At 35.8% G+C, this 21,401-nt stretch overlaps 1 pseudogene; it reads right to left on the reverse strand.

Moving 5' to 3' along the window:
- Window positions 1–562: 562 nt before the first annotated feature.
- Window positions 563–21,401, reverse strand: part of LOC118253120 (intraflagellar transport protein 80 homolog) — a 28,061-nt pseudogene continuing 7,222 nt past the window's right edge.

A 21,401-nucleotide genomic window follows, 5' to 3' on the forward strand; every position in this document is an offset into this window, starting at 1 on the left:
CAGTATATTGAACAGTTTACCCTACCTTAGAAAATACTCTTTATTATGAAATTGTTTGCTAAGAGACAAACCTGAGTTGCTGAAGCAATCTGAAATCATCTATTGAAGAACTTGCTAATAGATATTAGCAGAACTATGTACTACCAGAACTGTATAACTGCAAGTGAAATATTCTGTAACTGACAAGCGCAACCTCTTTTTTTTTAATTCTCAATGCTTACAGCTCATTTCAAGGCAATCTAAACACGTCTTCTCAGAGGCTCCCTGAGGTTGCAGAAATAACCAGATTACAATACCCAGATTATTTAACTGGTTGCTTAAACAGGGAAATCAGTACTCACCTAGGGGCAACCAATGTTAAACAATTTTAATGGCAATGAAAATTTAAAAGCCAATAATGCAAAGACAAAAATTAACTTCCCCTTTTTTCTTGTATGTACTTATTATGGACTATAGTGTAACTATTCACTGGAGTTAGGGCATCAGAAAGTAAATCCAGCCCGAAGTGAGACTGTAATAAATAATTCTGCCCGTCATCCAACAATTAACAAGAATACATCAACTCGAACTCCCGTACCCTGCGAAATGTTTGTTGATTTTTACTTGTTTGTCAAAATATGCCGGTACAAAATACTCAAGAAGCACTTACTAATATTGCCAAAAGGACAGTTATTGCTGCACAGTCACACTAGCTCTCACTGTGGCACTGGCTGCTGCTCGTTCTCTTTCTTTAGCAATTTCCATCTCTATTTTGGCTTTGATTTTATTCCAGTCAACTTCCAGCTGCAAGAACAGAAAAGTGAGTACAACAAGGTCAAATAATATTGTATAGATAGGTCAGACAGCTATTCACTGGCAGGAGAATCTGAAGTTATGAAGTGACCTTACTGATCTTTATATAGCTCTTCATGGATGTCAACTTACAGTAATGGAATGTACCAAGGCACAGTTGAGTTCTAGCAAACTGAGCTTTCCACCTCTAAATTAAAAGAAAACTTGACATAATTTAAAAAATATTTACATCTTACTGTGTAAAGAAAAAAAAACACCAACAACATTAAAACAGGAAAATAACTTGGATCATCTTACATCTAACTTAAATGTAATGAAATGTGTCCTATTACTCAGATTATACCTTTATCAATAATACCTGCAGTAGCATCTTTTGACTGCACCTAAAGTCCACCAAGTAAACTGTTGGCATATTACACTAGTTATTTAATATAACAGAAATCAGACTTCTGCTTGAAATTTGTCTTCTATATCAAGAAGTGTTTTAGCTTTATTTAGGCTTTTCTCCAGCAGCAGAGAATTGTTGTCTTCTGGTTGTATTCTACTTCAGTGAAACTTCAGACAATAGATACAGTACAATATCCATGGTACAGTTGGGTACAATAGTTGTCTTTGTGTCAAAAATGCCTGACAAGAAAGCATGGATCATGGTGTATTTGATGACTACAAAAACATGTCCAAAAACTGGACAAAAAAGTAATTGCAAAGTTCAGTTTCCCTGCTGGAGAATGAAGACTGTCAAAGATAGGATGGGGAAAAAATCTCAACTGCTGCACAGGGAATTTCCAGAGTAGCTGTTATCCTGTTAACTAAGTCATGAAATAAGGAAGATTCTCTGCCAGGGAAGATGTAACTGCAATACCCACATTCTCATGTGAAAAGGTTAATCCCTCAATTCAGGATGCATTTGCTGGGTCCAGGTGCTTTGGATCTGATGACTGAAATCTTTATGGAGCTCTAAGAAAGAATGTGTTTGCTTTAACAGATGTCACGCAGATGCTAAACATACCATGGAAAGGGCTAATTCTACCATCTAGCCCAGAGAGCTACTTGCCAGTGAAGCCAACAAGCCTTGCCAGTGACACCTAGTAACTGCCAAGATATGGATTCTCAGTATACATATTAGGTACATAATACCTTATATATAAAGATGTGAGATATAACAACTAAGCACATTGTTTAGATTCCGTATCTGATCGCAGATCAGTGGTCTCAGCTGCAGTATAGAAAAGACATAAAGACCTTGGTTCTTAAGCCTGGAGGAGTTTTTGGTGGTGAGAAAAAAAAGCGAGAGATCTTTCTTTTCCCAGGGATGGAATAGCAACGCAAAATCTTGATTTTTCTCTTTGTCGTCCTCATCATTTTATTCTAAATTCGCTGCTTGAGTTTGACAGGCTGCATTAGGAATTTAGTTACCACAGTAGCCAACAGCATCAAACTGACTTCATTAGGTAGGTCCCCTCCTAGCTTCAGATCCAGCAGACAAGACCTCCAGGACATGGACAGGAATACAGCTCAAGGACTTGTTGACTCCAGGAACTTCCCACACTCTAACACCCAATCTTCAAGACTGAGTGTAAGGTGAAACCCCTGCATAGGCTCTACTCACATCACTCTGCTCACACCCTGTCACTGACAAGATGTTATTGCTTAGGAACCCTTCCAGCTCTCTTGATGATTTAAAGACAAGACAGTATTATCTAAAAAGTGTCTTTCAGAAGCATCAGGGGATTAGTATGATTTTTGCTCAGTAATGGATCTGAAGTACATAGAAGGCATACTTTTAGCTCAGCAGCTGAAAATGCTGCACAATAAGAGTGGTTGGAATCCGTTCTGTTATTTTTCTGCATTTCCTAGGTAAAGTACTGTAGAGCAGTTCATCAGGCAGCTAGATATTGTGCAGATTTTTATTCTTGTTTATGAATTGAAACATCCTCAGAAGTGCTAAAAGTTAATGACTTACATTAGAAATCAAACTTTATTGCAAGTAATGGGCACTGTCCAATTAAAGGATCTGATCTAACAGCTCAGATGCAGTTCCTGATCCATCAGCTACTGTGGCTGAAAGGATCTGTTGAAGTACACGTCTCTTTTCATAGCTGCACCCTCAAAATGCTTAGAAACAGCAAGGGGAAGAGCAGGAGGGACATAAGGGCTGCTCAGTGAAATTGCCATCTAAGGTACACATGCGGTACCTCTCATCAAGGTAACGCACTGAAGATACTCCGGTGGAATCTGAGATACTTTTAGCTTATGAAAAGTAAGATCTCTCCTCAATCTTTAAGATCTGAGGAATGCTAATATATTGAAATAACCAATTGATTATGGAGAGATTTTCCAGAGGTTTGAAGAAATATTATATATAGCTATTTATCGTATTTGGCGGAACAGTTCATAATCCACTCTTAACATATATATGGATACTTTCAAAGTTTGTTATTGTTGCTATCCATAAAAGTATGTAAAAATGCTGAAGACATTTAAGAGGTCTACATTTAACCATACTAAGTTCTAGCTCCCTGTTTATAGAAAACAACTGTGCCTTCATTTGTAGAATCTTTGCCAGATACTAAATATGTACATTCCATATCTGTGCCTTCAAATAAAACACACGCACAATGATGACTAGGCAAGTAGCCACACATCAAGCCATGAATTTGCACTCAATCAGATGTAAAATCTTGAGATTTGTGTCCGCATTTGAACCAAAGAAGGAAAAATGCAAAAATAACTCCACCCTCAAAATGGCTACAAAGAACAGGCTGACCTAAAGCTGTAGGAATAATCCCGAGGAATACTTACACCTTCTGCATACTGCAAAAATCTTTTGTTTGTTTCTTTTTTACCAAAGTCCTCTAGGAACTTCTGTCGATAAGCCAGGACTGTGTCAACATGTGTCTTGTGCTTTACTGCTAGCTCTAGCGCCCTGGAATAAAACAGAAACGGGCTTGTCAGGCTATATAAATGTTCTGGCACAGCTACAATCACCACGGTTTTGCAAAACAATATGCTGAACAGCATTTGGGCTGCAGGCAAAGATTCTTAATCTGTAGTGCCAAGCGGTTTCACATTAGTATCAATCACGGGTTGATGGGTTAAAAGCAGTCAGTGAAATGTGACTGTCTACTTTATGATGCATGCTATGAAAAATATCCAACAATTTATTTCTGTTGACAACCTCATCACTCATTGGAGCTTGACAATAAGAATCTTTATTTCAAGAGAAAAAAGAATAAGAATGCTTAGAGTTCAGCACTTGATAAAAGGGGGCAAAATTAATCATTTTTAATAACTTTATAATAGTCAGGGAATAACATATGTATTTACCGCATAGGCTACACAGCATTTAAGAATATTATCTAGGTAGGAAAGATTAGCCATTGGACTAGGATAATTGCCTACCCTCATGTCTGCTTTCATTTGAATTGTATAAGGAATACTTAACACTTGAAAAGTTTACTTTTTACATGATGCATATTAAGCAAACACGATCACAACATACAGATATGAGGGGGAAAACAAATGTTTTGCCCACAGCAAAATGCACATAAGTAGCAGGGCAATTAGTAATAAATAGCCTCAGAGATTCTTTTAGAAACGTGGGGTTCTTGTTTTAAAGGGAGAAATTCCTACTTTGTTTTCTATTCCTAATCATATTTCATCACCTACACAGTGCTGGGAGGTCTGAACAGCCACATACCTATTTTTAGCAACAAGACATTTCAAACAGCTTTAGTTCCTTGGGGGTTCGCATACACTTGAGGTATTGCTAGGGACTTTTATGTGTTTAAACAATAAAAAAAGTAAAATGTTACTTAAACATCTTCTAAGCACGTTCAGACTTTTTATCACAGAGTAATTTTACTTCTAGATCTGATAGAAAACAATTAATTTTACTTCGTTAGTTATTGTGATCGTCTTTTTACAGCTTGGGGCAATTACAGACAGAAATAATGAGGAAAGCATCTGCAATAACACAGTTGAACTAAAAAAAAAATTACAGGTTTACCTTAGTAAGACTGCTTATAACATATGTGTTTAAAGAAATACTACCTATCCCAGTTGTAAGATTAATGTTGACTTGAATAGCTTGATAACATAAGGCCTTGTCTGAAGAAGCAGGGTTTCAGCTTCTTGCGTGTTTCCACTGAAGATAGGAGTATATGAGCCATCCTTGACTCTTTTGTGGAAAGATCTTTGATGAATTGATATACTGAACTTTGTCAATCTGTTAATGAGATTATAACAGTTTTAATGAAGGGAAATCAATTAATTAAAATCATTTTTGCAGCTATTTAACTCAGAAATAGTTAACTCCATTTTCTTACTCACCAATTGATGCATAGGCAATTTCTGCTGTAGCCATATCTTTATTGGCAACTGCCATAGCTGCTAACATGCCCACATAGTTTGATCCTGAAATTAAAAAAAAAAAAAAAAGAGAAAAAAAAGTAATTCCCTCAAACTTCAAATATTTAGCATTATACCAAGAATGACTTCTCAAAGCAAGTAATAAGTCCTGAAAATAGTGTAGAAAAATACAATATCCTCAATATGCCATTCACTGCACTGTGGTCTAAGTCTCTTATTAGAAATCCCTATGTAATTATTTTTCAGAATTCCTTACTATAATAACTCTGCTGTTGTGATCAGCTGAGATTGACAGTGTGGCCGAATGAATTCATAGTTTTCACCATCTCAGCCAGTAATGAACTCTTGCATAGTATTATTTTACGACCTTATCATTGTGTCCCCATCACTACTTGTGAACTACATTGGACACCAAAGCACTAAGGAAGGTTAAAATAATTATTTTAACTTGGGTCATACCACCTGGCTTCACAAATAACTACTGGAACCATAATGCTGACAATAGCAATAATTTGTTCTTAATAGTATGCTTACGTAAAGGTAAGAGAAAGGAACAAACACTTGATAGTGGAACAGATTAATGAACCTGCTGAAAAGTAATAAAGTAAAAATAAATGTTTAGAATTAAGGGAATTAGAAAAGCTTGGTAGTAATGGTAATAATATTATACCCTGTTCTCTATTTTCATGCCTTTTGCTTTTTTTGTGCATTCTTAAGGAAACCCCACAGACTCAGAAAAACATTTAGGAAATCCTAACATTTTTCATGTCCTCCTTTTTTACATTAACTGCACTACACAAAAGACCTACTACTTAAAAATCTTAGAGTATTCTTAAGATACAATATCTGAAACCAGCAGGTGGTTATATATTCAAAATATAATTTGAATGCACTTGTCAGTCCATATGCACTCAGACTTAAGTTGTTTTTAATGTTTCGTAAAGTATGTTTGATGGTAAATTTGAAAATAAATATTTTTTGTAATGTAAATATGTTTTTAAAAGCTGCAGAGAGAACTGCTGATTTAAGTAAGAATAAACAGCCACACTGAGTATGCTCTAAACATATTCCCATATCCTGACTTATAATCACTTTTGTATAGAAAAACTACTAGTAAGACCCGTAAAGTCAATGAAATACAGAAAAAGTTTACCTACAGCTACAACTTCACTATCAACAGAAAGAAACAATACTATTAATATTACTACTTATACAGATGTTTTGTTTTCTATTTTTAAAGATGCTGCAATTAGATTATTGAAAAAAGTTAACATTTATACCATATTGAAAATCCCAGTTCCCACTAAGAAATACCAGAATAGAAGCCTACTATTAGAAGGGCAACACAAAAAATAATTATACTTCTCAATTGTTTGGATACGTATTGATTTATAAAGCAAATACACGTTTAAGGTCATGATAATCATACAGAAGTGCTAAGCTCTTTTCTAGGAGTAGCAAGCAGAGTAGCTAGAATAGCTAGAGCTACTGTGCTCTCATGAGCCTCCACCTGCACTACTGCGTCCAGCTCCGGGGCTCACAGGGAAGAAAGAGACGGACGGACCTGTTAGAGCGTGTCCACGAGGATGACCAGAGGCTGGAGCACCCTCCTATGAAGGGAGGCTGAGGGAGCTGGGGTTGTTTCAGCCTAGAGAAGAGGGGGACTCCGGGGAGACCTTATGGTGGCCTTCCAGTACCTAAAGGGGGCTGCAGGAACGCTGGGGAGGGACTGTCAGGGAGTGCAGTGACACGACAAGGGGTAGTGGCTTTAAACTAAACGAGAGTAGGTTTAAATTAGATATTAGAAGAAAAATCTTCACTATGAGGGAGTGAGGAATGGGAGCAGGCTGCCCTGAGAAGCTGGGGCTGCCCCATCCCTGGCAGCGCCCAAGGCCACACTGGATGGGATTTGGGCAGCCTGGGCTGGTGGGAAGGGTCCCTGCCCACAGCAGGGGCTTTGAGGTTCCTTCCAACCCAAACCAGTCTATGAATCTATGATTCTATTAAACAGGGGGAAGGAGGCATGGTTTAATGGGAGTTTTTCTTTGTTTAAAGACTGCCAGACTCACCTCATCTGTTGCTGTTGCCTAAATATATACAAATGAAAGCGAAGAAAAAAAAAGTGAAATAGAATATGAAAAAATACTAGACAACTGTATGTGGAGATACAGAATATTTTTAATCAGTTGTATTTAAGGCCTAAAACTTAAGCTTATTACCAGCTTCCGTGAGTACCTGTGCTTAATCCATTGGAGGTGAGAATAAAATAAGATTTATATAATTTTTCACCACCAGCCCCCAGTCATCAACAACAAAGCAGAATGGAAATAAGATCTAACATCTTACATGCAATCATCATTATTAAAGTAATATTTGAAAACAAACAAAACACATCAGTGAAACTGTATCTGAATGTTGCCAATTATTAAATTTACCTTGACAAAGCGACATAATCTGACAGCATCTTCCCACTTAGAACTACTAACATACTCATGAAGAATCACAGGGTAAGGTGAAATATTAAGGTGAATAAGTGAACCATCTGCTCTTCTAATTGTTATTTGATTTTCCTACAAAATGTACAATCTGGGGATTTTTGCTAAACTCACTGTGTAGAGAAAGAAAAGTCAGTTAATATTCACTTCTTTTGTACTGAAAAGAACATTAGCAACTTAAAGGAATCTTTGTTTATAAAATTACAAGCATGATTATACTTTATTTTCAAAGCATATACAAATTTAAGCACCTAGTTATTCAACAGTTATACCTATTGTAGTTCTATTGTTCTCTAAAACTAAAATATAGCTATGCACATCCACTGGCTGTTAGGCAAATGCGAACCGTGTATTTGTGCAAAAACTAGTTTATATATATTTTTTCAGTAGAAAATATATTTAGGCTCCCATAACTCTTAGAATGAAATTATGAATTCAGGCATTCTTTATGAAAAATTTCCTATCACATATACATGCTGAATTAAACATGGAAAGTAAACACGGTGAGATGAGAAATAACGTTATGTGTGACCAGATGTCCTGATACTATTGATTTACAACAGATACTTTAAACTGATCAATTTCTTTCTTTAAACAACTAAGACATCATTCTGAGATATCTGATTAAATTTTGCTTCTGCATCAAGATGTTACTCTACTTTTAAACAGCGCATCATTATTTCAACTCCAAACTTTATGGTATACTTCATGAAACACTTTTTCCTCACTTCCTAATCAAATAACATTAACACTGAAAGTAATTCTGAAGATGCAACCTGGCTTCTCCTCCTTCAACTGCCAAACTAATATAATCCTTTAAGGAATGAGAAAACTAGTTAAAAAATATACTATACTTTGATCAAAAAGGATATATTACCTTGCATCTTTTTCATATAGAGTTTTTGTCAAAAGATCTTTATCTACATAGACCGTGTTGGGGTAAGTACCAGACTGTAAAACGGGTATCCTGAATCCCACAAAGTATGTTAGATGTGTCATTCCAAGCCAACGTTTGAACCATTGTTCCTTAATTTAAAGGTAACAGAATAAGAATCAGTTGCACAAGAACCTTCAAAATAAATGTATACTTCTTGAAACTCTACTGGAGGAGTAAGTACTTTGTACTTACTGATCATGCATCTGTCTACAGAATTTAGACTTTTAATTAAAAAAAATATAAACCGAAGTGTTTGCTTTACAAGAAAATGTCTGAAATATTCTGTATTCAAACAGCTTGAATTATTCTGAAGAATACATCCTTCTGCTATATCCTCTTAGTTGCTCACCCTGTTATGCAGTAAAGAGCAATTAAATGTTAACAACTCCTTTATATGTAACTGATGAAAGAGTTATCAGAATTTAGATAAAACGTATTAAAATTGTTGCTGTCACTGTATTGTATGAAAGCCACAGAACTATTCCCAATGTTTATTTAAGTCCAATCTCACTAATAATTACAAAGCAAAATTTTGTCTCTTATACTAGATAAAATCTGTTTCCCTGGTAGCATGCTGATTAATGTTATTTAGATTTTTTTCTCACCTATTTTGACAATCTTCTGTTCTTTCCCAAACCTTTTAACTGAAGTGATATAAAGGTCTCTGTTCTTATCAATAAAAGCTATTTTTTCTTTCACTTGTAAGTCCTTTCTGGTCCAAAGCAATCTCCACGATTTCTGTCTAAAAGAAATACGAAAATATCTAATTTTTATTTTGGAATTTCATATCATGGAAAACGTGATATTCAAACAAATGATTTAATAAAAACAAGACACAAAACTCTTGAAAAACTGGATTGTGCAGACACTTTTTTGGTGTGTGTTTTCTCTGTTGAATGAAGCATTACATAAATTGAATTTCATGCGGAGTAGGACAGAACTGCAGCAGAGAAGAGTTCAGAGTTTAGGAATTTACTACAGAAGACTACAGAAATAGAAATGGCAGTCCAAAAGTAAAAGCAACATAAATGTTGATCCCCCCTGTAGTTTCAGTCTCTCATGTTTAGGTGAAAAACACTACAATAACTGAATACAACTAAGAGTAAATCCCTTGGTACACGAGCACTGCATAGAGAATCTAACTTTTTATTTTATTTTATAACAGTAAACTAGAGTTGTCAAGCTGCTCTGTATTAAGATCATAAATTTAATAGGTTATTAAATATATTAATATCAGGCAAAGCATTATTGATTATTAATTTCAAAATATAACAAAAAAGAGACTTTCTAGCTTTCATCTTACCTTATGGGTTAGAGGCTTTCCATCACCCAGTGGTTTTCCAGACAAAGCATCAAATATGTAGATAACTGAAGGACAAAAATATGGTTTATTAGTTAAAATCAACAATTCTTTACAGACTTTTCAAACAGTTCCATTCGTTTTCAGAGTATGATAGAACTGTAAGTGGATACATATTACTGTGTGCTTAGTTTACCAAAAACTTTCACGCTCTGGTCAAACAAGAATCTTAGTTTGGAAAATGCAGTCATCGTAGTCTGCTGAGCACAGGCAGGAATATTCTCATTTTGCAGTCAGAGTATTCTGTGAAAATTCCCAAACATTGTTATTTTCAGGGCACTGATAGCCACTGTAATACATAATGAGAAAATTAGCACTTTACTCCCAATTTAAACTCCAATTTAAACACTTGATTCAGCATCAGTTCGTGGAAAACACAGATGTGACAGCATTTCAGATGCTTGATAACACATCCCACCTGAGGATTTGACGTGCTACCTGTAAGCACACACTATAAAATGAACATGCATGCTCACTCCAAAGGATGGCGATGTTAACATGTTAATCCTGCTGTGTCTTTCTCTCACTAGGACACAGGATGTTGCTTTGAGGTCAGTGGTTATTTAGGCAGGAAAAAAAAAAGAAACTGTAAGAGCAGGTGTTCGGAAAGCATCGGTCGAGTTTGCAGAGGAGGAAAAGAAAGGGTTTTGCACAAGCATTACTCTTGGCAGCTGGTTAAATATACAAAAGAAAACGAGTTGTTCCTGAGAAGTGGTATTTTTCTCACTTTATGCATGGCTCCCTGCATGATGTTTATTTTGATGTTGCTGTACAACCAATTCTGCTGCTACTATAATAGCTATAGGAAGTGAGATTAAGGGGGGGTAAGAGAAATCTGCTGTACCTAGCTGGCAAGTGAAATTGATTAACTTTTTCTAATCTACAATGCTTATTATGATATTTCAGGTTAGTGCGATTTTGTGTATGTGTGTGGTTTTTGTTTTTGTTTTTTTAAATCTTGAAATCTTAACATTACTTAGAAGCTAAATTATCTCTTTCACCAGTCCGAGAAAGAACAGCTCTTGTGTGCCTTCAACACACACGTATTTTCATGGAATAGCTGGTCACAGCTAGGGCCAGGAGCTCCTTTTTCAGAAACAAGCTCTGCTCCCTCCTCCAGCTTCCCTAGAGAATGAGGAAGGACACTAAGTGCACAGATCCACGTCTTTTTTTTTCTGGATTACTGGAAGAGGGAGAGTATCCACATAACGACACTGAAGTTATGCCTGTCTGTGTTTGGGAGTAAATGGGCTTGTAAAGAGCTCCTGGCTCTGATGTGCAAACTGCTTCCTGCAGCACGCTCAGCTCTTAGATATTTCTATAATGCACTGCATTATGAAAAAACAGACCTGCCCTCAAAATAGAGCAAAGAAAAAAATGCTTCTGCTAGGGTGAGTTGAGAAGAATAAACAGGCCTAGATAAGCCACAGCTTCCTGTGCCAAGAATCTGTTTTCCATGTGCTGGCATATTATAAGGCTTTTTACCACTACTGGTGGGATTCGTAGGAAGAATAGGGAAAAATAAAAATACAAATCCCTACTTATTAGCAGAACAGAAGCTGCTATCAGTAGTTTCATTTGGTGAACTTATTTTGAAAACATAGCCAGATACCCAAGCTCTGTAAATTACAATTTTGATGAAGATCAGTCTATGTGCAGAACTGGCTGACAAGATTTTCAGGACACTAATAGCAATGATTTGGAGCTGGAGATGCTCTTGGGTTTTATTCAGGATGACGGCCAAAGGAACAGGGCCAGAGAGTGGATTTCCCATCAAAATCCAAAGTTTGTGTAGATACAGATACAGACAGCAGTCAGTATTCTTGTATGAATTTTCCATGTTTCTTCATTTATCCATAATACTTCTACTGTTTTTATCCTAACTGCATCAAAGGTGTCAATATGGCAATAAAGGCTGTGTTATACATACTAATATGTAAAAAAAACATGCATACACTTGTGCATTAGAAATACACAGAGTAAAATACACCAGAAAAAATCCAACTTTTCACTTACCTGTTTATAATTGTTTTGAAAACCACTTATTTCTTCTGAATACATTTCACTAAAACATATTGTTACTTATAAAAGTTCATTTTATTATTATGGAAGAGCCACCGTGCAGGTATTTACTGCAAATATTCCATGGTTTTCCAATGCATTACATGCAGCTGGAAGTTCGGAAACATATATATATTCTCATTCTTTTTTTTTTAATCAAAGGTATACAAGACCCATCATTTTAAGTCGTTTTTATTATATTATTATATTTGATTTATACCATCAATAAATTCTTCATGCTCTATGCTTACGTTTTATAACAATTATGCTAAGCAGGGAAAACAAAGTTAAATGCACAGATGCTGAAAACTTCACAATAAATTATTAGCAAACATGGAACTATCAGAACTGAAAACTTACCCTTTTCATCAGCTTTGTCTTTTACTGCCAGAGTATCATTACTCAGAGATACTGTCTGGGCATTTAAAATGTCTGTTCTCATTCCTGGAAATTTTGGAGAGGAAATTAATCTTCCTTCATAGGAATATAAATAAAGTCCTCCACCATCTACAAGAAGAAAATGCCTAAAAAAAAAAAAAAAAGCTAATTGTTTAATAATATAGAAAAGAAGGATGACCATTTCAACCATTTGAAGACAATTGTCTAATATTCTGCAAATGTTTTCAGTTAAATGACATAATTTCTAAGCCTTACATAGTTGACATTCTGAAAGCTCTGAGCAGATGACTTCAGTTTTAACGTGAATGTTATGTTTTTCCATAAGAAATATTTATTATCTGGAATTACCATGATTTTATCAGTTATAGATATTTAAGCTTTAATCTTATGATGCCTGATGACACAGCATATAACTACACACAGTATTCCCTGCACATCACCACACGTGAAAACCCTGACCATTGGTTTGTGTACTTTGTGAATATATTTGAGAAAAAGTCCTAATATTTACAGCTAGCTTTGAAATAGTATTATCTGTATCGTTTCCTTCACTATGACTGGATTATAACGTAAAGAAAATAGAAGACACTGTTAACAAACTGCTTGCCATCTATTTAGACGTAGAGCTTCAGTGAAATAAATTATTTGCCAGAACACATTGCAATCTTTTATATAGAATATAAATACTTCTGCATAACAATAATTGTTTGTTAAGTACAGTATCTATAGTTCATAGACACAAAATACATCCATTAAAAAAAAAAAAAAAAAACAGTTCGTAGACTCCCAACTATTGTAAATATCATTGCCGTGGCACCAAATGAACCACCATCTGTTTGCACACAGATCTGCCAGCATAGACATATTTTACTAAAATTTTAGGTTCAGTTCTGTGGAGTAGGGATCACCTTCACTGCCACAGAACCTGTATCGTGTTTGCAAACTATACTTTTAATTAGCAGCACAAAACTTCAAATCTAGAATTCGATCTTCAGAATCCTGGCTACTTGCTTCCCCTTCCTGTACTGCAGTCTCTCTGCAGTCCAAGACACACGTGTTTAATCTGGGGCACTCAACAATGCAGGGAGTATTGCACTGCATTATGCTGGAAAAGTTGTCCAAGAATACTTGCCCAAGAGAATTAAGACTAAAATTGAAACTGAAGATTTTTGAATTCTGCTCCTATTCGTAGTCCTTTAAAAGACTCTCCTACAAAAGCACACGTAAAGATCTCTGACAAATGATTTTCAGGAAATACAGATTAAAACATTTTTAAACTGAGAAAAAAAAATGTAATTTCTTGTAAACATAGTACATATATGTAAGAAAAATGAAAGCATCATTTATTTTTTATTTTGCATACCTGGCAATGTTTCTAATAAAACTTGGAGGCCTAAGATAATTTCTATAAAATATATTCCACTTCAAAAAAGCAATATAGCACATAAAAAAGAGACGTTACTGTAATAGACGATGGCGATAAAACTAGAGGAAGGTTTACTTTCTTCCATAAATAAGTATAGCCATACACATGTAATATAGGATAAGATTCATTACCACCATTACAGATGTATGTCAAATACACTGGCTACGCCTTCAGAAGCTACTTACCAATACTGTACATTTTTGTCTATTTCTAAAATCTCCTGTGTGTTATTTTGTTTTGTTTCCTAAGAACTTGGTGGCAAAGTTTTTCAGAAACACATCTTAAGAAGTATCTAATAATGAACATTACAGTAAGCTACCTTTCTGCTTGTAGAATCAAAGTGACTGTTCCTTCCTTCAGGTCAAAGATAAGTGGTGTATTCCAGTTCTTTGTACTACAGGAAAAAGAAATTCATCATTTATTAAAACCGTTATCATAACATACCATTGTAAATACAAAGTTGAATTCACTAAGTAAAGCACGCACATTTTAATCATTTAACATTTTTATAAAGGGAGATTTTCAACAAGGAAAACGGCATATAAGAAGCCAAGTAACACTGATAACTGTGCAGTATGATCCAGTAACACTTCTGCTTTCTTTTTTGCATCCCTTGACATTAGCTGTAGCTAACCTAGGAGTCTGACTGAACAGCAAAATCATGTTTATATGAAGCAAGTACACTTTTAAAGTACTTCTAAATCACAGCTCAACTCTTAGAGTGATCTGGAGTCAGGATACACGCCCTGTTACAGGCTGGATTATTGTTCAACATCAGTCGTCTCACTGAGCTGATTAGTTGCTTCAGCAGTAAACTTTAGATCTCAGCATATGAAACAAAATATCACGCTTCTTAAAAAATGATGTAGGATTGAATCATTCTGATTTTATTCCAAAACAACTGGCATGCCAGAAGCAGTATTCAAATAAAGTCACTGGATGGAGTCACCTAATGGGGACAAATACATTTGCATCCAGCCATCATTACTGCTGCCTCTATCTGAAAAGAGCAGAAATTTTTGTAGCCACATGTTGGTGCACTGACTGGCTGTACAAGAAGCTAGAAGAAGCTGGAAGAAAGGATGACAGAAGGAGGGCAACTGTACTCAAATACATTTTGTTGTATATGATGCTAGATAGAATATTTCAATTAGTTTCAAAAACAAATAGGTCATGAACTACTGTACTTCAAATAAAGTTTCTGCTGCTTTCTTACAACAGTTAAATAAATTCAAAAAAGCTTCATGAATACGTATTACTTACGAAAATACGTAACATTGAAGAGAAGTTGAGACAACCAAATGCCCATAGTTCAAAGAGGCCTTGATAACCCTATCACGGAATTCCAGCAAATCAACTGCATCATTAATAACATTGTGCACCTAATTGAGAGAAATCTTTAGATGAATAAAATGGCAATAAATGAAATGAAAGTTGTTAAATATTATATTCTTTCTTATTATAAGCACATGCTGATACTATTATACCATTAGTAGAAGAACACAATTATATTGGAATAGGCACTTGCACAGTACTGGTGGAAAACTTAAAATGCAAAGGTTCTATAAACTCTGAATAAACAATGAATATGCTTTTGAAACAAATTTTGGGAAAAAAAAAAAAAGAAATTTTGCTTTAAACGTAATTTTTATCTGTTAATTTTCTGTCTTTGTGAATGGATGTTCTATTCAAAAATCAAAAGCATAATCACAGCTGGGTACTCCAAGAGTCAATTGTTAAAAACAGAAAAAAGCACAACAGCAGGAATGCTCAAGGAATAAAAATTACTCAAGAGCTGGATAGACTTCCTTAAAAGAAAGGAATGAATAATTAATGCTTAATTGGAACACAGAAGGTATAAGCAAAATATAATACATGGAGTTGATAAAAGCATCTGTGATCAAGGATGTCTGAAAGTTCCCATTTTAACACTCACTGTTCAGCTGGTTAAACAATTTGAAATGTAATAAATACTTCAGTGATCCCATCATGATCCCATCTGAACACTTAGCAATAACCAAGGTTTTGATAAAGATATGCTGCCTAGTTATTAAACAGTTCTGGCTATTTAACATACTTTAAGAGAAATTTAGTATATGACCTTGATAAGTAGGCCATGTCATTTCTGTGAAAATTTGCTCAGATGACAATGTTACAAGAAAATCACAGTTTGCCTGTAATCATCACAGATTTTTGAGCTCAAAGATGTCTTTAGATTGTAGCTGCATGAAATCTACTAGGGTGGTAATTTCTCCTTGATTTTCTCCAGTTTTTCAACCGATTGCAAAACGAGGATTGAACTCAATTATTATGGAAGTCTAGAACGATTTCCAAAGGCATATTAATTTTTGTGTCCACTGCAGTGATATGTCCATAACTAACTTTCCTATTGTAATAATAAGAACAAAAGAATGCATCTAGAAAGTTTTTGTGGGTAAGATTTTTCTATATAAGTATATAGGAATAAAATAAAATAAAAATTAAAATAAAAATAAAATAAAAATAAAATAAAAATTAAAATAAAAATTAAAATAAAAATTAAATAAAAATAAAATAAAAATAAAAATAAAAATAAAATAAAATCTTGGATCAGGGTTAGCTATCCTTCCTCAGTTGTTTGCATATTCAAACTCCCTGGAGTTATTAACAGAGCCCATCTGTTACGAGTCGATGTCTGGGAATGAAAGAAGAAAATATGAATTTTTACCTGCTAATTTGTCTTCTGTGTTCCCAGACACTGACTCATATTATCCCACCCACTAGACACAATTGTTATACAGCATTCCTGTTGTTACAACTTTTCCCAATTACATAGTCAACATGAAAGAATTGAGACCAAAAAAACATTTAAGGGCCTAATTAGGAATTTAGGAACTTGAATTTGATATTGAAAATATTGGCCTGGTGTCTAATATCAAATGTGTAATTTGGAAAATTTGTAAGATGGAAATTTTATATTACCCCACTGTCCACTGAGCAAATGTTGTGAGTCAGTGTCTGGGAACACAGAAGACAAGTTAGAAGGTAAAATTCATATTTTCGTATTAATTCCCAGATATCTGGTAACCTAAATGTGGATCCGGGCCAAGATTTTTCAAAGGAAGGATCCTGAGCTTAAGCTCCAGAAACCACATGTAGGGCCTGCTGGCTTCCAGCAGCGCTGAGACTTGGCAGCTCCCCCGGAGCTCGGTGCTCGACACTCAGGGGCTGGAAGCACCAAGCGGGTACCTGATGTGTGATATATGATGCATGACAAAGTTCTGTACCTTTGGAAGATCTGGATCTAGGCTGCAATACAGCATGTGGTGCAGATAAGCACCTACAGCCAGCAACCAAATGTATCTGGAAATTTGCTGAGACAGCAACATTCATCACAGCTTCACTAACGACATGGGCATGGCACACCTAGCTAAAGAATCAGCTGTTACGAGGTGCATCAGTCCCTCCAGCATCTTATGAATGCAGGTAAGGCAAAGAAAGTTCCTCTGTATTGTCTACACTTAGGCAGCTTCATCTTTGCTGACAGTTACTGTAACACTATTGAAATAATACCATGCTTTGGTTTTGGCCCACATACTTGTATTGTTTTCTGCATAAACATTTTCATTACACTTGAAATTATCTCTCATAAGCTGCCTCCCACAGCTAATTTCACATGTTCTCCAAATGGGCTTTATTTTATTCTGGAGGATAAAGTACTTCTGGCTCATCTGGCAGTATGGTTTAGTTTACAGAGATCTGATCTTTTGTACAAGGGATAACTATTTATATTATTTGCTAACTCTGGCCATTTTATGATCTTAACATTTTCGGTGATATATACATGGAAATAAAGGATAGTCAATAATATTTGTTACTTGGGGATTAAAATTCAAATCTTGTACTGAGAAAAGCCTTAGAAAGCGACTACTCGGGATGTAGAGTTCTGCATAGTTAAGATTACCTGCATGGTTCTCCTCTTAATCAATGTTATTTCAAAGTTCTTCCACTCCCAGCGCTGCTCCACAACGTGGGCAAAGATGACGTGTCCATTGCCACATGCTCCAGCTAGCTGAGTGCCGTCAACAGACCAAGCAATATTAAATATGCTGCCAGTGTTGGGCTTCTCTAAAGCATAGGACCACTTGCAGAAAAAAAGAGAAAAGAATTCTTAACCATTTTGTACTTTTTGGAAATAATTGATGTAATAAGTAGTTACAGAGTTATTCACATTTTTTAACAGAAATGTATCGATGGCATAACTTTTTATCACAGTTTTAACAAGCAACCAAAGAGATTAGATTCTTAAATTAGATTACTTGAAAAGTGGGGACACAAAAAAAGAAACCATCAGATACGGCAGAAATGAAGAATGTCCAGTGCCTGAAGTACATTAGGTAAAAGTTAACTAGACACAGTATATTTAAAGCGTACGTAGCCATCCATAAACCTAGGCAAACACTACATGAAAATTAAGGAAGCACACTTAGAAACAATGACACTGGTTACACTGGTACAGTAGGCTACAGTCCTAAGTGTGTGCATTCAGCTTATGCTGCAGTGGCGGCCGTTCCTGCACACAGAACTAGCAATGCCCAGGCAAAATCAGCTTAAAGCAGCCACTGCTGCTGCACAGAGAGCTGCCATTGCTCCTCTACATGCTTCCAACCTAAGTGGATGAAGAGAAGCACTGAAAGCGATGCCTACGCATCGTTTCTCCTCCTAGCACAGGAAGATGCTAGATACCTTGCCCGCCCTTTTCCCTAGTCTCTGTTATTGTTATTTTGAAGGGGAAAGATGTATTAACGTTTCCAGTTGCTATGCCTGCAACAAAAACAAGAAGTTGAAACATTACTGCAACCACAGTCTGAGATCTGGCCTAGCCTTGGAGACACCTAGAGCAGCTTACATTTAATGCTAAGCTTAATTTTATTCCATTCCCATATTTACACTTTCTTCAGTGAAAACCTTTTATTCTCAAATTCACTCAGCCTTATGTGCAAGACTCCTCTAAATTTAGGTGGATCCTTGTCAATACACTCTTGTCAAAAACTAGAATTATCAGACCAAGACACCCGTCTTCTCTTTCTTGCATCTCAGACACGCAGTTCAAACAAGTCATCCCAAACCTGAGAACAAGCGTTTCCCTGAAAGTGGGTGACAAAAATGAAATAACCTTTTTATGGACTTCTAGGAAGAATTTAAACCAGAGTTTAAAAGGAGAAGCAAATCTCAACTATAGCCCTTCAGAACTGTATAACAGAATATTTTTAATAGCATTTAGCTCTTGCAGAACTATCTGAATATTCAAACACATTTGAAAACTTAAGAATCAAATCATTAAGAAAAAACATGTGATCGAAGTTAAATGTAGACATTGGATTCTCGTGACTTTCAGATACATGATATTACACCAAAGGGGAGACAGCTGGAAGAAAATATTCACCTAATGTTTCTAACACATTTCATACTCTGATTTCTTTTGCAGTACCCATAAGACCAAAGAAATATGAAGTCCTTCACACAAAGTCTTTGTATGATTATCCAAAATGAAATCACAAAAATCATATTAAAATAAAGGTGTCAGAGCAACTTTCAATAGCAAGGAAACCACAATGGGATGAAAATTCAAGCTCCCAGTTGTGCTAACGATGTGCAGCGTACTCTCTGAGATGACTTACTGAGTTACGGCTCTTTTACTGCCGAGGCACACAAGGCAAGTGAAAGACAATGTCAGCACTGACTGACTTTCCAATTTCAAGCACTCAATTTTAAGGTTTTCAGCTTCCATGCCTCTTGGCTCAGACACACCATTCACTGCCTATATAATCTGCAGTTGGGGAAGGTAATTGCTTTTTACTTTTCCTTTTTTTTTTTTTCTTTTTTGAGAAAAGTCCGTAACTTACTCTTCTGCCTCAACAGGATGAGCTCTGTATGAGACACTCCATAGTAATTAAAAGCATATCTTTAATTTGTGTCTGACATCCTTACATGGGGAATGAGTAAGCTCTTGAGTTGTAGGGCCACGCAATGATTGCAACAAGCACACTCAGAATGCTCTACAAGTCCTCCTACATCTGAGACATTTTTCACAGCTGGCCAGATGTGGTCTGAAAAGAGTGTGAAGAAGCGCTATTTCAGAGCTGGGTATTAGGATCTTCTCAAGCAGACAAGAGTTTTTTTTCTAAGGCCATTTACGTCAAGATAAAGGCTTCAAGCCATCAACTAAGAACCACATCATGGAGCTTGAAGCATCTGGCTGTAGGGCTAACTTTTTTATGCAGAGCAGATAGACTGCACCTCTGAAAGAGAATACATTTCCCAAATTACCTCTTTATAAGACAAAAGTCTGCTTTTCTTTCAGGTATTTCAAACACTTAGTAACATGTTTCCAGATTACAACCTAAAATATATACATTTTTAAAAATATAAACAGTTAGAAAGTTCTATTCCTATTCCTTTCAGGAAGCACCTGATGTAATTCAGAGCACTCCTGTGATCCATACTCCCTGAGATGTCTGATACATCATGCACACAAAAGCTCCGATAAATAAAGATAATTTATCTCTGCATTTGCAATATAGAAACAATTTCTACAAACTGTTATGCATCTCCTCAATACACTGAGTTAAAAAAAATCAGGATATGGCTATGACTGTATCGATGACTGTACGAATGTTCTTCCAACATTGTCTGAAAATGCTGCAATATTATCCTGTGGTATTACTCTTCGGCTTATACTTCTCCTGTGTCATAATTACTTCTTTATTGAATTCAATGAACTACCCTGAAGAACAAAACCAGTAGTTATAGAAGTTTCATTATACTAAATGAATACCTAAAAGCAATAACTTAAGCTTCCCTTTTCTGATTACACAATGTAGTAAAAATAGATGAAGCACTGCAGCCATTGAGTATTGTCTGACTTCCAGAAATGGAAACGGAAGTAGGCTCTTGAGACGTGGGTCAATTTAATGAGCAAATTCAGAGGAACAAGGATAGCCTTTCAAATGCATAATATTGATAGATCAAGACTCAATATGAAGGGATCGAGTTAGTTATTATTTCTGGACTGAGTGCAGTAAGTTAAGAATGGTTATCCACATAATACCAGTGCATAAATACATTGAAAAGAAACATAATGAAGAAAGAGCATTCTGTTATATTTTAAATAATAAAAATAATACTAATGTCAACCGTGGATGGTTCGTTGTTCCTGGCTGGTCTCTGTTCAGGGTCTCTTTACAAGTGCGCAGAGCTTGGTGCAGTGAGCACTGACACAAGCTGAACTAAAGCTGATACTGCTGAGCCTCCCATGAAGTCAGAATTCTGCACAACATACCTAATCAGCTGGCTTTAACTATCATCTTTGCTAATTTTGCCTTTGTTTACAAAAAGAAAACACACGATCTCCCCTGCAGACCATTCCAGGATTCATAGAGCAGAAAGGACCAAGAGGAAACCACACGCTCTTGGCCCCACACAGCCCGACCGGGCTGACATCTGCACAAAGGCTCAGGTCCTGCTAATAAGAACTTTTACTTGTTTAGTTTTAAAGTGAAGGACCAGTCTGGCACGTGC

Source organism: Cygnus atratus, unplaced genomic scaffold (assembly GCF_013377495.2).
Source record: "Cygnus atratus isolate AKBS03 ecotype Queensland, Australia unplaced genomic scaffold, CAtr_DNAZoo_HiC_assembly HiC_scaffold_66, whole genome shotgun sequence".
NCBI classification, from domain to species: Eukaryota; Metazoa; Chordata; class Aves; order Anseriformes; family Anatidae; genus Cygnus; species Cygnus atratus.